Below are 14256 nucleotides of genomic sequence, written 5' to 3' on the forward strand. Positions count from 1 at the left end.
TATGAACTAGCGTGCTTTGGAAAAGGGCCTGCTTACAGCATGGATGCTATATGAATATCGAACTTCCATGCGCTGACGTTTTTCTTTGTTGGTTGCTAAATGCTTTTATGATTTTATCTGTTTAGTTATATTTGGGCCTGTCCATCGTACTTCCTAGCATTAATGACATTATTGGCTTTTGCTTCAAATTGTATGGTTTCATCTCTTATTCTTGCCTAGTTCTAAATATTGCTTAGATCTTTCCTATAATTCTCCTTTTCTTGTATTTGCAGTTATGACTTGTGTCCTAATCTTGCTGATGGCGGGTCAAATTTGTCGTGAGAAAGGGAAGCCTCTATGAGGCAGCACATTGTTGTAGACAAGCTTTAGCAGTCGTTGTCTGGTATGCATTTTTTCCTTTCCTTCTTAGTTGGTGGCTTGCGCTTGTCTAAGACAGCCTTATTGTCCAAAAATGTTTCCCCTTAATGTAGCTCCAATTAATTGTCATACAATATGGTGAAGGTTCATGGTTCCTTACAAGAAGTGAGTTGCTTTGTTCTTTGAAGAGGAAATCTGTTTTCTATAAATTCTATAGAATAGCATAGTTTGATTTCTTTACTAATGTACTTTACATTTGGTTTTCTTTTCATTCGTATTATTCTTGCCTTGTGTGCTTGAGTGTTGTATATTCATCTTGACTGCAAGCATTTTGTCTTTTGATCTTCTTACATGTGATTATAATTTTTTGAATTTTCTGTGACTTTTACTGATCTTTAATAGTTTAATTAGGAGAAAATTGTTTTCTGAGAACTTTTATTATGCTCTACTTTCTACAGAAATTGGGCATAATAAAAAAATACAAAAAAAAACCAAAATTGTTCAAAAAGTTCTGAATTTTGGTTTTCTAAAATCCTCTACTACTGTAGAGTAAAAAAAATCCTTAGTTTTGGTTTCAACTATTTACATTATAATGTCTTTTAACCCAAATTTGTGAACCTGTCAGAAATCAAAAAGTCTGCCTCTGTTCTATGTCCGAACACTTTTTTACTTTTGCTTTCTGCAGACAGCCTTACATTCAGAGTCTAATAGTGTCCAATCCCATTGTTGTCATTATCATTTCCCTAATGGTTTTACAAAAGCTGCTGAATAGGACTGGTTTATCCTGGGCTTCGATCAAGGAAAGGGAAGAGCCTAACCTAAACCTCTTGCAAAACTTTCAATCAGTTGATGACCTAACATTTATGAGAACTCGTCACCGTTAAACCAACTTTTTATGTAGAATATCATACTTTTATAGGAGAGTTGGTGAAGTTTGTTCTTCTACCCATCTTATTTTCCATTTACCCATCCTGTTTAGGGAGTGGAGTTCTGCCTCCTGGTGATATACCATTTGATGTCAAGAACTTTTGTAAAAGAAAAAGTTTTTAATTTTGTTTAAAACATTTTAAAAATGTCTTCTCTCACAATGATATGTCTTTGCTTTACTCTTGGTATCTTTCCAAGTAGGAGAGAATTTCAAGTTTTTGTTGTCAATCAATGGAAGAGGATAGCTGAAAAAATCTTAGATCTGAACAATAAGAAAAACTCCAATGAAGCTTGAGGAAGTCAAGAATAGGAAATGCTATTGACTCTTGTGTTCAAACATTTGCAATTAACATGAAAATATACTGAGAGAAAAGCCTAGGTAGCAAAATGTGAGTTGAGGGATGGGCTCGGGGCTTGTGTAGTTGTTCCTCTGCGTCAGTAATCGAGAGTACCGAGTAGACATAAAGTTGATTTATGTCTATTTCGCGAAGATAATGACTTATGAACTTTTGGCTCGTTGAAAACCCGTAAGGTGAAGCGGGTTCGACACGTGACAAAGCTACACTTAACCACCAAACCGGTGGAGCTTCGTAGTAGCCTTTGAGGTGGTGAGGTATTCCTTCAAAGGTGAAGGTCGGCCTGAAAAAAAAATGAAAGGAAAAGAAAAATCAAAAGGGAAAAAGCTCAATGCAAAAGAAAGAAAAACAAAAAAAAAAAAACCGAGAGAAAAAAACGAAAGGTGCCTGCCAAGAGATGAAAGACATTGAGGCTGAACTCGTAAGAATTGAATGTGACAATCTATCGTGGATGTGAAATTTTGGGGTCAATATCTGCTCCTTTTTTTGATTACCGAAGATGTCGAGGATGATTTCTTTATGTTCACATTTTGGAAATTGGAAGATATCCCTTCTAGAGGTTCGACGACACTGATGCGAAATGAATCCTAATGCTTGTACGGTACTTTGGGCAAATGAATGACATATTATTTGCACAACATGAGCACTCAAACTTATGAATTAAAGTGATAATTTTGAACAATTTCAAAGTAAAAACTTGACATCTCTTGTTATGTTTCGAGGTTTTCTAGGCATAAGAGGAACTAACCAATCCCCTTTGGTCTTGAAGGGTGTTTGCCATTTCATTAACAAACCATTGGTCCGCTCATAGAATAGATGAAACTCCTCAAACCTAGTCCACTTATGTTGAATGTGACAATTTGTCCATCTTTCTTCTATCTTAGGAGAGGCAGATCATTTGGGAACCTGACCCATTATTCCATCTTAACCGAGTGTATTCAGCCCATTGAATTGTCTTCAACCTGTATTTCAATGACAACCTAGACTTAGGGTTGAGGATATCATGGATGGAATATTTCTTATCTGTTTTCAAAAGTACTGGTTCAGTTTTGAACTATGACATTTTTGAAAAGTTCTATCCTTTTGAAGTTGCATGAGTTTTGTTTTTGGCTTCATCTAATATTTGTCTTGGCTTGCAATACATGGTTTTTCAAAATGGGGGTGGAGTTATTCTTCATTGTCACCAACTACCCACCCATGCCTTTGCTTCAACAGCTGGGTCCTTCATAGTTTTGGACCAGGTTAGTATCCAGTTTCTTCTTGTTTCTTCTTGTCTCATGGTAGTCGAGGCTATTGCAGGAGATGTTTTTCCTACATTCGAGGAGAAGGTGGGTTGAGGTTGGTCCAACATTATATCAGAATGTAAGCTTTTTTAGGCGTGAAAATGACACAGCTAAGGCTTATTTCAGAATGTCATGGAAAGCTTGTTTTTAGATTTGTTATTGGTTTTTGATGTTCTTATCCAGATGTTGTGTAGGTAATGCCCGTGAATTAGAAGGTGAACAGTGATATATATATATATATATATATATATATATATTCCCAAGAATAATTCCTAATACTTGATATGGCAAGCATTTTATGCATTGCATGAATTCGTGAACTTGATCCTAACATTTTGGGTTTTCCTGAACTTGGTTGCCTGCCAGGCCTGTTGTGGTCGGTGAACCATGAGCCTCTGATGCCTCAACGACAACTTTTCTGGAAAAACCAAAGTAGTTAATACAACTAGAGACAAGAAATTTCCTTTTTATGTTTGTTGTGGTTTAAAGCATATGGAAGATATGACTCAGGGTCTCTGTCATGAACATGTGCGTGTGTCTCTCTCTCTCATACCCAAGTAGAAAGACAGATGTGCACATGCACAAGTACTGAAGAACATGTATTTGATGATGTGCAGCTAGTGCTTGAATTCTTATGGCATTTCTAAAATATCACAATGCAAGTGGATATGGCTGAGTGGTGTATTAGTGCAGCCTAGAAGGCTAGAACTGGGCCCACTGTTCAAATGTGCATATATAGTGTTTTTATTTTCAGAGTTAACATGTCAATTCATACAGTTGAAAGCATGCTTTCTTTTTGTGCTTGTAACTAAATCTTAGTTATCAGATCTAATTGCAGGACCTGCCTTTGGCTGCTCAATTTTATTGCAGGTGGGGCATTTGCATTGTACTCTCTGATATGTAAACAAGCATGTAAAGCTCTGTTTTCTCCAAACCAATTGTCATCTGATGCTCAAGTTCAACTGAAGGTGCCACCTCCACAGCTTGGGATGTCAATAACGATTAAAGAATGGAAGTATATATGCATCATTGTCACTGAAAAGGATGTTCTCGTGTTTCTTCTTGTTGGTACTTCTATGTTTTGACATAAGTGTCCGCTGTCTTTTGATGTCATTGTTGAATTTCTCCAAGATAGTAAGGGTTCAGGTAGTTTGTCATATAGGATTTTAATGCTGTTACTATGTTCTAATTTCTCTTTGTTTTTGACTTTTTTTTATGGAACAGACAATTGCTGTACAGATTACCACAATTATGTTGTGCCTATAAAATATTTCTTTCCTCCAAAATTTCGCACATTTGATGTAGGTTTGCAGAGTTCAAGCTGGACTTTGGCAAGTTCTTGTATGAAAACCTGTATTATAGCATTTTTTTCCTTGTACACATGTGAAAATCTAATTGTAAAGGAAAAGGAAGAAATTGAAGAAACTTGACAAAGTGACTTAAAGTAGAAGAGACCATATTTTCCATATAGGATGTATGCACTAGTAGAAGCAAATTCATGTTCTTTCTTAGAAATGATATGTGCCTCATAGGGAGAGTTACTTATGCAAGTTTTTTGTCCATGCAGTTGTTTGCCACAACATCTCTTTTCTTAGCTGCAAAGTCCGAGGGTCTCCTCATCTCCTAAACACTATTCTGAAGGCTGCTTTTGAAAATTGCCATAAGACAACTTTTCATTTTCCTCCTATTTTCTTTGTGCTGTGAGCATCTGTCGCTTTGGCCCGTTGAAAAGTGTGGAAACAAATTATGAAGCACAAGTGTGGAGCAAATTGCTGGCAAACTGATGATATAGACTTGCTGTCACTTTTTTTGTTATATTCTCAAGTCTTTTGAGATTTTTCTTATTTTATTTATTCTTTGACAAAAGTAAATAATATTTGTTTCTAAGCCCAACTGATTGAGTCGTTGAATCAGCCAATTCACCAAATGGGCACCCTAACCAGTTTGATTCACAGTGAGGTTTTTATAACACTGATTAAGACTGTTGTTGACAGGAAATACATTGGTATACATACCAAAACTGGTTTGGAGCACGAGGAGCAAGTCATTGATGCTGTTACACTGACAGACTGGACTTTGTGTGTGGTATTCAGCCTGTATGTGTTCCACTTACCTCAGTTCTTAATAAGCTGTGGATTGGACAAATGTTCTTGTGAATTTGGCTTGGAAAATGGGAAACTTATTAATCCCATTAGGCTATGTTCTCCTGTCTTGTTTTTCTTTGCATGACTATGACTAGGATTAAAAGTCTTCTTTATAGCCATGTATTTTTGTAATCTACTTTCATAGCAATAGTGTCTTGTTTATTGAGTGTAATAATGGTAAATTTGTCTGTTGGTGCAAGGTTGTAGATTCAATCTTAAGTTTTAAGTACTTTCTTTACAATTATGTAATTTATATGTGCAGTTGCTTTTCTACTAACTAGATGTGCACGTATAGATCTTGTTCATGCTGCTAGTGTTCAAAATTCATGGACTACACAATTGATGACATGCCCATTGGTAAGCATTTGTTTTTCATGAAAATCAGTTTTTTAAATTCTACCCATCTTGTTACATGTTAAAATAATGCATAATTTTTTGCATGATCAGGGGTATAAACATTGGTCTTCATCTTGTTCGATCTTCTTGTTCTTAAATTTTATTTTGCTTATCGGCATTGGGCCTGCATTCCGCGGTTCTGGTTGATATTTTAATGGGTTGGATATGCTCTGATTTGGATCCATATCTAATATGAAAGTTTATGGTTGGACGAAATTATCTTTTTGAGGAAACTGGAAACGCTTTTGCTCGCATATGTCATCATCCATCGGTAGACAGCGGCAGCAGATCACCACCAGTAGGCGTAGGCGGAGACAACTGAGGTACAAGCATCTCTTTCTTTCCAACAGAAATGAGGACTGGCCAAAAAAGCCGTCGGTTTTGTCTGGCAGAAGGTTGTGCTGTTTTTGAAAAGATCAGGACTTGATCCTCTTGAACTTGTGGTTTTAAGGGTTCAATTCTGGATTGAGAAACCAACTGAAGTCATGACCCTCAGGTAAATAGACGGCTCACTGCATTCAATGTCCCATAGGTCTGAATTGGTGATATGCCAAAACAAGAATATTTTTTTTTCAAAGCAAATAAACTTCTCATTTATGGTAATTTATCTAAAAGAACCACCACATTGATCGCTTGTTTAGGATTTAAGTTTTCAACAAATATTAAAAAGTTTGTGGAAAATTTTGGAAATGTCTTTGCTATGAAAAAACCAGCTGCTCTGTACCGAGATCGTGATCTGGTCCTGATAACCCATTGTCGTCGGATTGGATCTCAATGTCGACATTTCCATATTTTTAGCAAATGTAGACATTTCCACATTTTTAACATAATTTGGTAGAGGTCCATCTACCCCTACTTGCTAATAATAAAAAAAAGTCAGCTTCTGAACCAAAATCTTTTTCTGTAATTACAAAAGAAAGAACCAAAATGTGCGATTTGGCATTGGCTAATTTGTAGATTTAGATAAGTGATTGTTTTCACATGAAATTTCCTAAAAACGGGGAAACTTTGACACCCGGCAGTTTTTTTGGACGTGCATCACAATTTATTGGGTCAGTAAACACGTATTTGGATATTAATTGGCCGGCAACGGATCCACCGATTTACTGCGAGCATCGGCGTAGGAACGTGGAGTGATGGGGGCTTCTGCATGGCTAATTTGTCGCTTTGAATTCGAATAACTCGGTAATAATTTTTCTTGGCCATCCACTATTCACGTTACAATCTCGCCCATGTTTATAGTATGTGTGGGTCGCCGAAGAGGGCATAAAGAAGGCCTGTTACCACTTATGGATGATATGGGCGTTGTGGCAGAAGCTGACAACAATGTTGTTAAGGTCCTTTTCACGGATTCCATTAGGATTGGATATATTTTATCATATCTGTTTTTTCTTTCAAATATTCATGTATTAGGTTTTGGGATTCGAATTTGAATTTCGATGAGAATTTGAATTTGGATGAGAAGAAGTTTATACATATATCCCTTTAAAATCTACATCTGAATTCAGATTTTTAGTTATACTTGAATTTTTTGATCTAAATCCGAATTTTAAGTTATACTAAATTCAATCCGAATTCGAATTTTAACGAATTTTTTAAGTTATACTAAAGTTATACTAAATTCAATCCGAATTCGAATTTTAAGTTATATCTTCTGAATTTTAAAAGTTATATTCGAATATAAGAGCTTGAGTTTTAAGTTATATCCGAATCCGAGTTTTAAGTTATATCCAAATCCGAGAACTTGAGTATCCGAGAACTTGAGTTGGTGTCCCCGTTGCGATTAGATTGGACAAAGAGCTTGACGTGAGTTGGTGTCCCCGTTGCGATTAGATTGGAATAGGAGCGTATAATCAAAGTCAAATAGTTACCATATACACCATTTAACTTAAATATTTAAAACACATAAAATTATTTAATTAATAATTCGTTGTATTTAATTAAATATTTTTGTGTAAACAAGCAAACTAAAAATATCTTAAATAATGTATTTATTTAATTAAAAGTAATAAAAAAACTTGTATCAAGAAATTTCAATAAAATGAGTATTTTTAAAAATAAGAAAATTAATCGTAAATAAATATATTTAATAATATATTTAATATGAAACAACTGTTGAACTCATAAAAAAGTATTATTTATCAAATTATTAATTATTTATTTAATTAATCCAATAAATTATTTTGTATAATCATATAATATTATAATATGTCCAAAAGTATATATAACACATAATTCACAAATTTAAAAACAAATATATAAAAAAACAATAATTTTTTTGATTTAATAAATTATATGATTTGATTAAATAATACAAATTTATCAATAAAGCTAAGTGCACGAGGATGTCGAAGAATGAAAATTTCATATCATTAAAACACTCTTTTTACGGATATAAAGCAAGAGTCTTTTAATTAACTCAATGAAATTAGAAAAAACCATTAAATAATGTCTTTCTTTCTTAAATGAGAAATAAGGTCACTTGATTTAATAATTTTTAATAAGTGATTATCATTAAATAATAGTTTACTCCATCAAAATATGTTATTATTTAAAAATTAATATGAAAAAAGTATGAAATGTCATATGAATAACTTATCAAAAAATATACAAAGAAAAATTTGTGGAAAAAATATGGAAATGATATAAGAAATATGTTTTATAGTAAATAAAAATCTTAAACGCATTATGATATTCATAAGTTGAAAGCATCTTCACTGTACATAATCTAATCTCAAATCAACATGTTTAATATCAAAAAATTGCTAAACTCATATAAAAACTATTATTTGATGATGATCACTTATTGCAAATTATTATTAGGTGAACCATATTATTTTTCATTAAAAAAATCTTATTTAATGATTTTTGCTCATTTCATTGAGTAAATTAAAATATTTTGTGTTACATCTATAAAAAAGAGTGTTCAATCATATATCAGATAATTTATTAAATCGAACAATTTGTTATTTTGCTATTAGTTAAAAGCTTTTGTTTTCAAATTTGTGAATTATGTGTTATACATCAAATACCTAAGACTTTTGGATAATAATTTATTTGATAAATTGAGTTCAACAGTTTTTTTTATATTAAATATATTTATTTGAAATTATACACAGTGAAGAAGCTTTCAACTAAAATGAATATTATAATGTGTTTAAGATTTTCTATTTATTATAAAACATATTTTCTGTTAAGTTAGTTTTTAAAAAAGTATATTTTTTGCTATCAACTTTTTTTTCATAGGTGACATTATGCCAATAGTTTTGTTTTGGCACTTTTCATTTTTAAAATATATAATATAGCTATTCTTGAAACCAATTTTGACATAACAGTCCATTAAAATTTATAGCTTTAAAAAGTGTCTTTTTCATATCTTTAAAAATTCTTATTTTTTGAATTTTTTGATTAAAGTTTTATTTATTATTTTCAATTAAATAAATATATTGTTTAAGATTTCCTGCTAAAATACACGGTGAAGAAGCTTTCATACTTTAGTTATAAAAATTATGAATATTGAACATTAATTGGTTAATTTTTTACTAATAACATATTTTAATTGAGTAAACTATTATTTCATGATGATCACTTATTGTAAATTATGTGTTATATATAAAATACCTAGGACTTTTGGACATATTATATGATTATACAAAGTGATTTAATTGATTGATTAAATAAATAATTTTTAATTTGATAAATTAAAACTTTTTTATGAGTTCAAGAGTTTTTTAAGATAATATATTGTTTAAGATTTCCTGCTATATGCATAGAAGAAAATGACATAGTTATGTTATATATTATGAAGAGTTTGCTGCCTCATGTTGCACATGGGCTTATTTATTATACCACAACAAAAAAAAAGTGAGATCATCTGCATGGTATGTACTGACAGAAGACTACTGTTAGTCATATTCTTCAAGTTGAGCAGGAAGGTCATAAGATACAGTAAGGAGATCAGACTTTGGTGCAGTATTATGCCTTGGAAAAGGCTGCTTTGAAAAACTTAATGCTCATAGGGATTTATGTTGTGCCAAACAAAAAGATCATCATAAATAGTTGCTAGATTCCTTATATGTGTCATCTGAATACTCCATGGCCAAAGTTTAGATGTTGACTGCATCTGATGCATCTAATGTTCCGACTCTTGCTTATACCTACAATCATCTAAGTAGGTCTGCAGTCTCTCTTCCTCAATGTCACCTAGAGTCTCAAGCATCTGCTTTAGCAATTTCCTCATGAAGTGATTGAGGCACCTTTTGAGTACTAGAGGAAGGGGTTATGGCTGAGGGGTGTGAAGTAGAGTAAACTTCTGTGTGTGTTTTGTGGCAGGTCTAGGCAACTAGAAGACAGGTGTTGGGACGAGAATGGCTGCCCGCATTTTCCACCACCTAAGCCAAATGCTCTTAGAGCTCAAGTTGCAATACCAGAGATAGAGGCACCTACTGATCCCACTAATGATTCAGTCATTCTGAGCAGGGCTGAAATGATGAATTACAATCTCTTCACCTATCCAGCACCAATTTTCCCATGGTTGGTGTTGCTTGTCGGTAGCATGGATGATGGTTTAACTCATTAAAGTAGTATGTGGTTTATTGATTCAGGAGCATCCAGATATTTATGTGGAAATTGAAATTCATCTTCCAAAGAAAGAAAGTGGAGGGAAAATGATGTTCAGAAATACGTATTAGGTGACAACCAGAGCTGGACCAACAGACAGAGATTCTTCAATATCATAAACTTGAGGGCACCAGGCTTACCAAGAACTCACTCAAGAAAAGCCTCAAATTAGAGGTGCATAAACATGCATTGCTGAAACTTTAAACAGTACAGAATAACAGGCCTTATAGCCGTAAGCAAGGAACTCAAGTCCCTCATTTATAGAAGAAAAGAAAACAAGAAGGATAAAGGAGCTGGCTGTTGGGCCAGCTCCAAAGCAAGAACAATGAAGAATCCAACAGAAACATTATTTCCTTTGACTACCAAGAACTTGGACAGATAAAACCAAGGTGCCCAAAGCTGAAAAGGTTTGAAAAAACAGCAACTGCAGCTAAAGTTGTGATGCAATTGGATCTATTAGAGGTTTTTTGCTGGCTCAACTAACCAAAGCTCTACAACCATATTTAAAAGAAGCTACTCTAACAATAGGAGGAGTTGCCTCTAGACTAACTTGCCAATTGATAAGGTGCTTTTTCCCTTACAATATTTTTGGTTCACCCTCTTCTTCTTTACATTTCAATCTGTGTCAAACATATAAACTTTTTATATTAGATAGTTTAGTTATGTGCAGTTTTAAATTGGTTAGCTCTGGCCAGTTCGGCTAACTGAGCCGAATGTGCTATGTCAGAGAAGCACCCGCACCAGCGCAAATGTCTACATGGATGTGACAGGAGTGCGGCAGCCATTTAGGAGCACCCATGTGATACAGATTTCAATATTGACTTACTATGGTGTCAATAACATTTTCAGGGATTGAAAATCTTTTAGCAACAGTCAATCCTCTTTCTTTTTCTAGACTATATGCCCTTTTAAATATCTAAGCATAATAATTTTAAATCCACAAAAGCCCAACAACCTACAGGCAGTTATGAAGCGATATGAACAAATAAAAAAATAGTATAATACAAGTTAACAATGTTGACATGGCAGTCATATGGAAAACACTTGAATATCCTATTATATCAGCTTTTTAAGCTACAATAATGACACAATTTTCAACAATCAAAATGATGGTTGATGAACAGCTATTAGAGCATAAGTTAGAAGAACACAAAGTCTGGTGCATTAAGTTCTTCGAAAGCACAAAATTGGAAACATAGATATGATAATAATAATATCAAAACTAGCTCTGAGATATTAAAAAAAAAAAAAGAAGACTACCTTGATTGTAGCAAAGGTTGCCACCTTCATAAGACAAGCTGTCCCAGTATTCCCCTATAGCAAATGCAGGGTTTGAAGCTTCAATATACTCTTTCACATAATGACCTGAAAATCCCCTGCAAACAACACATTGCTAACTAATGTTTTGCTTCTTTACATACAAATCCGGATTATGAACATTCTGCATCATGTAACCACATGTCCCTATACCCATTGAAAATTTGACACATTGCAAATGAACAATGCCGTGAATATCAGCACGACTAAACCACAGAAATTGAAAGAATAATTAATATGTGAGAAATCTGATCCACCTTACAAAATCAAGGCTCCATCCATCAAAGCCAATATCATTCCGAAGCCAATTTAACCAGACCTTTATATCCTTGCGTACAAATTCCTGTGAATGATCAATATTAGGAGCTGCATGAAAGATATCACCTGCACCAAATGTGGGAGAAGAAAAGGGTTAGACCATTTCTACAAGAAAGCATGAATACAAAAAAATAAAGAAACTATAGTATACCTCACATAAAATACATGAGCATTAAGTACACAATTATTTTATAAATGTTCATGCTTAGAATGCTGTACAGGGGCATTGGTGCAGCATTTTGCAAGTTGCTTTCAAATATTCACCTCTTCTGATCTCATTCATTTGCCCATAGTACCGTACAAACATTAGGATTCATTTCGCATCAGTGTCGTCGAACCTCTAAAAGGGATATCTTTCAATTTCCAAAATGTGAACATAGAGAAATCGTCCTCGACATCTTCGGTAATAAAAAAAAAGGAGCAAATATTGACCCCAAAATTGCACATCCACGAAAGATTGTCACATTCAATTCTTGCGAGTTCAGCCTTCATGTCTTTCATCTCTTGGCAGACACCTTTCGTTTTTTTCTCTTGGTTTTTTTTTTTGTTTTTCTTTCTTTTGCATTGAGTTTTTTGCCTTTTGATTTTTCTTTTTCTTTCATTTTTTTTTCAGGCCAACCTTCACCTTTGAGGGAATACCTCACCACCTCAAAAGCTACTACGAAGCTCCACCGGTTTGGTGGTTAAGTGTAGTTTTGTCACGTGTCGAATCCGCTTCACCTTACGGGTTTTCGATGACCAAAAGTTCATAAGTCATTATCTTCGCGAAATAGACATAAATCAACTTTATGTCTACTCGGTACTCTCGATTACTGACTCAGAGGAATAACTACACAAGCTCCGTGCCTATCTCTCAACTCACATTTTGCTACCTACCAAGATCTTACAGAGCATTGTGGCTTTTCTCTCAGTATAATTTCATGTTAAATCCTTGCAAATGTTTGAACACAAGAGTCAATAGCATTTCCTATTCTTGACTTCCTCAGCTTCATTGGAGTTTTTCTTATTGTTCAAATCTAAGTTTTTTTCAGCTATCCTCTTCCATTGATTGACAACAAAAACTTGGAATTCTCTCCTACTTGGAAAGATACCAAGAGTAAAGCAAAGACATATCATTGTGAGAGAAGACATTTTTAAAATGTTTAAGACAAAATTAAAAACTTTTTCTTTTACAAAAGTTCTTGACATCAAATGGTATATCACGAGGAGGCAGAACTCTACTCCCTAAAGAGGATGGGTAAACGGAAAATAAGATGGGCAGAAGAACAAACTTCACCAACTCTCCTATAAAAGTATGATATTCTACATAAAAAGTTGGTTTAACGGTGACGAGTTCTCATAAATGTTAGGTCATCAACTGATTGAAAGTTTTGCAAGAGGTTTAGGTTAGGCTCTTCCCTTTCCTTGATCGAAGCACAGGATAAACCAGTCCTATTCAGCAGCTTTGTAAAAACATTAGGGAAATGATAATGAGAACTATGGGATTGGATACTTTAGACTCTGAATGTAAGGTTGTCTGCAAAAAAGTAAAAGTAAAAAAGTGTTCGGATATAGAACAGAGGCAGACTTTTTGATTTCTGATAGGTTCACAAATCTGGGTTAAAAGACATTATAACGTAAAGAGTTGAAACCAAAACTAACGATTTTTTTTACTCTACAGTAGTAGAGGATTTTAGAAAACCAAAATTCAGAATTTTTTGAACAATTTTGTTTTTTTTTTTGTATTTTTTTATTTTGCCCAATTTCTGTAGAAAGTAGAACAGAAAACAATTTTGGTTCTCAGAAAACAATTTTTCCTAATTAAACTATTAAAGGTCAGTAAAAATCACAGCAAATTCAAAAAATTATAATCACATGCAAGAAGATCAAAAGACAAAATGCTTGCAGTCAAGATGAACATACAACACTCAAGCACACAAGGCAAGAATAATACAAATGAAAAGAAAACCAAATATAAAGTACATTAGTAAAGAAATCAAACTATGCTATTCTACAACATTTATAGAAAACAGATTTCCTCTTCAAAGAACAAAGCAACTGATTCTTGTAAGGAACCATGAACCTTCACCATATTGTATGACTATGACAATTAATTGGGGCTACATTAAGGCGAAACATTTTTTGACAATAAGACTGTTTTAGACAAGCGCAAGCCACCAACTAAGAAGGAAAGGAAAAAAAAAAAGGAAGAAAAGGCATACCAGACAACGACTGCTAAAGCTTGTCTACAACAATGTGCTGCCTCATAGAGGCTTCCCTTTCTCATGACAAATTTGACCAGCCATCAGCAAAATTAGGCCACAAGTCATAACTGTAAACACAAGAAAAGGAGAATTATGGGAAAGTTCTAAGCAATATTTAGAACTAGGCAAGAATAAAAGATGAAACCATACAATTTGAAGCAAAAGCCAATAATATCATTAATGCTAGGAAGTACGATGGACAGACCCAAATATAACTAAACAGATAAAATCATAAAAGCATTTAGCAACCAACAAAGAAAAACGTCAGCGCATGGAAGTCCGATATTCATATAAC

The 14256-nt window shown here is 33.7% G+C and overlaps 2 long non-coding RNA genes across 4 annotated transcripts in view; one reads left to right on the plus strand and one right to left on the minus strand.

Moving 5' to 3' along the window:
- Positions 1 to 389: 389 nt before the first annotated feature.
- LOC116258172 (uncharacterized) overlaps positions 390 to 14256 on the plus strand; it is a 37410-nt gene continuing 23543 nt past the window's right edge. Inside the window, exon 1 of the long non-coding RNA XR_007573842.1 lies at positions 390 to 2881. This is a non-coding gene — a long non-coding RNA (uncharacterized LOC116258172). The remainder of the gene's footprint in view (positions 2882 to 14256) is intronic.
- Positions 10235 to 14256, minus strand: part of LOC116257465 (uncharacterized) — a 47246-nt gene continuing 43224 nt past the window's right edge. For all 3 annotated transcript variants that reach the window (XR_007573841.1, XR_007573840.1, XR_004173404.2), the window contains exons 2-4: positions 13920 to 14029; positions 11658 to 11784; positions 10235 to 11459 (exon numbers count right to left, since the gene is read on the minus strand). This is a non-coding gene — a long non-coding RNA (uncharacterized LOC116257465). The remainder of the gene's footprint in view (positions 11460 to 11657; positions 11785 to 13919; positions 14030 to 14256) is intronic.

The sequence above is a fragment of the Nymphaea colorata genome, chromosome 7 (assembly GCF_008831285.2).
Source record: "Nymphaea colorata isolate Beijing-Zhang1983 chromosome 7, ASM883128v2, whole genome shotgun sequence".
Classification (NCBI taxonomy): Eukaryota; Viridiplantae; Streptophyta; class Magnoliopsida; order Nymphaeales; family Nymphaeaceae; genus Nymphaea; species Nymphaea colorata.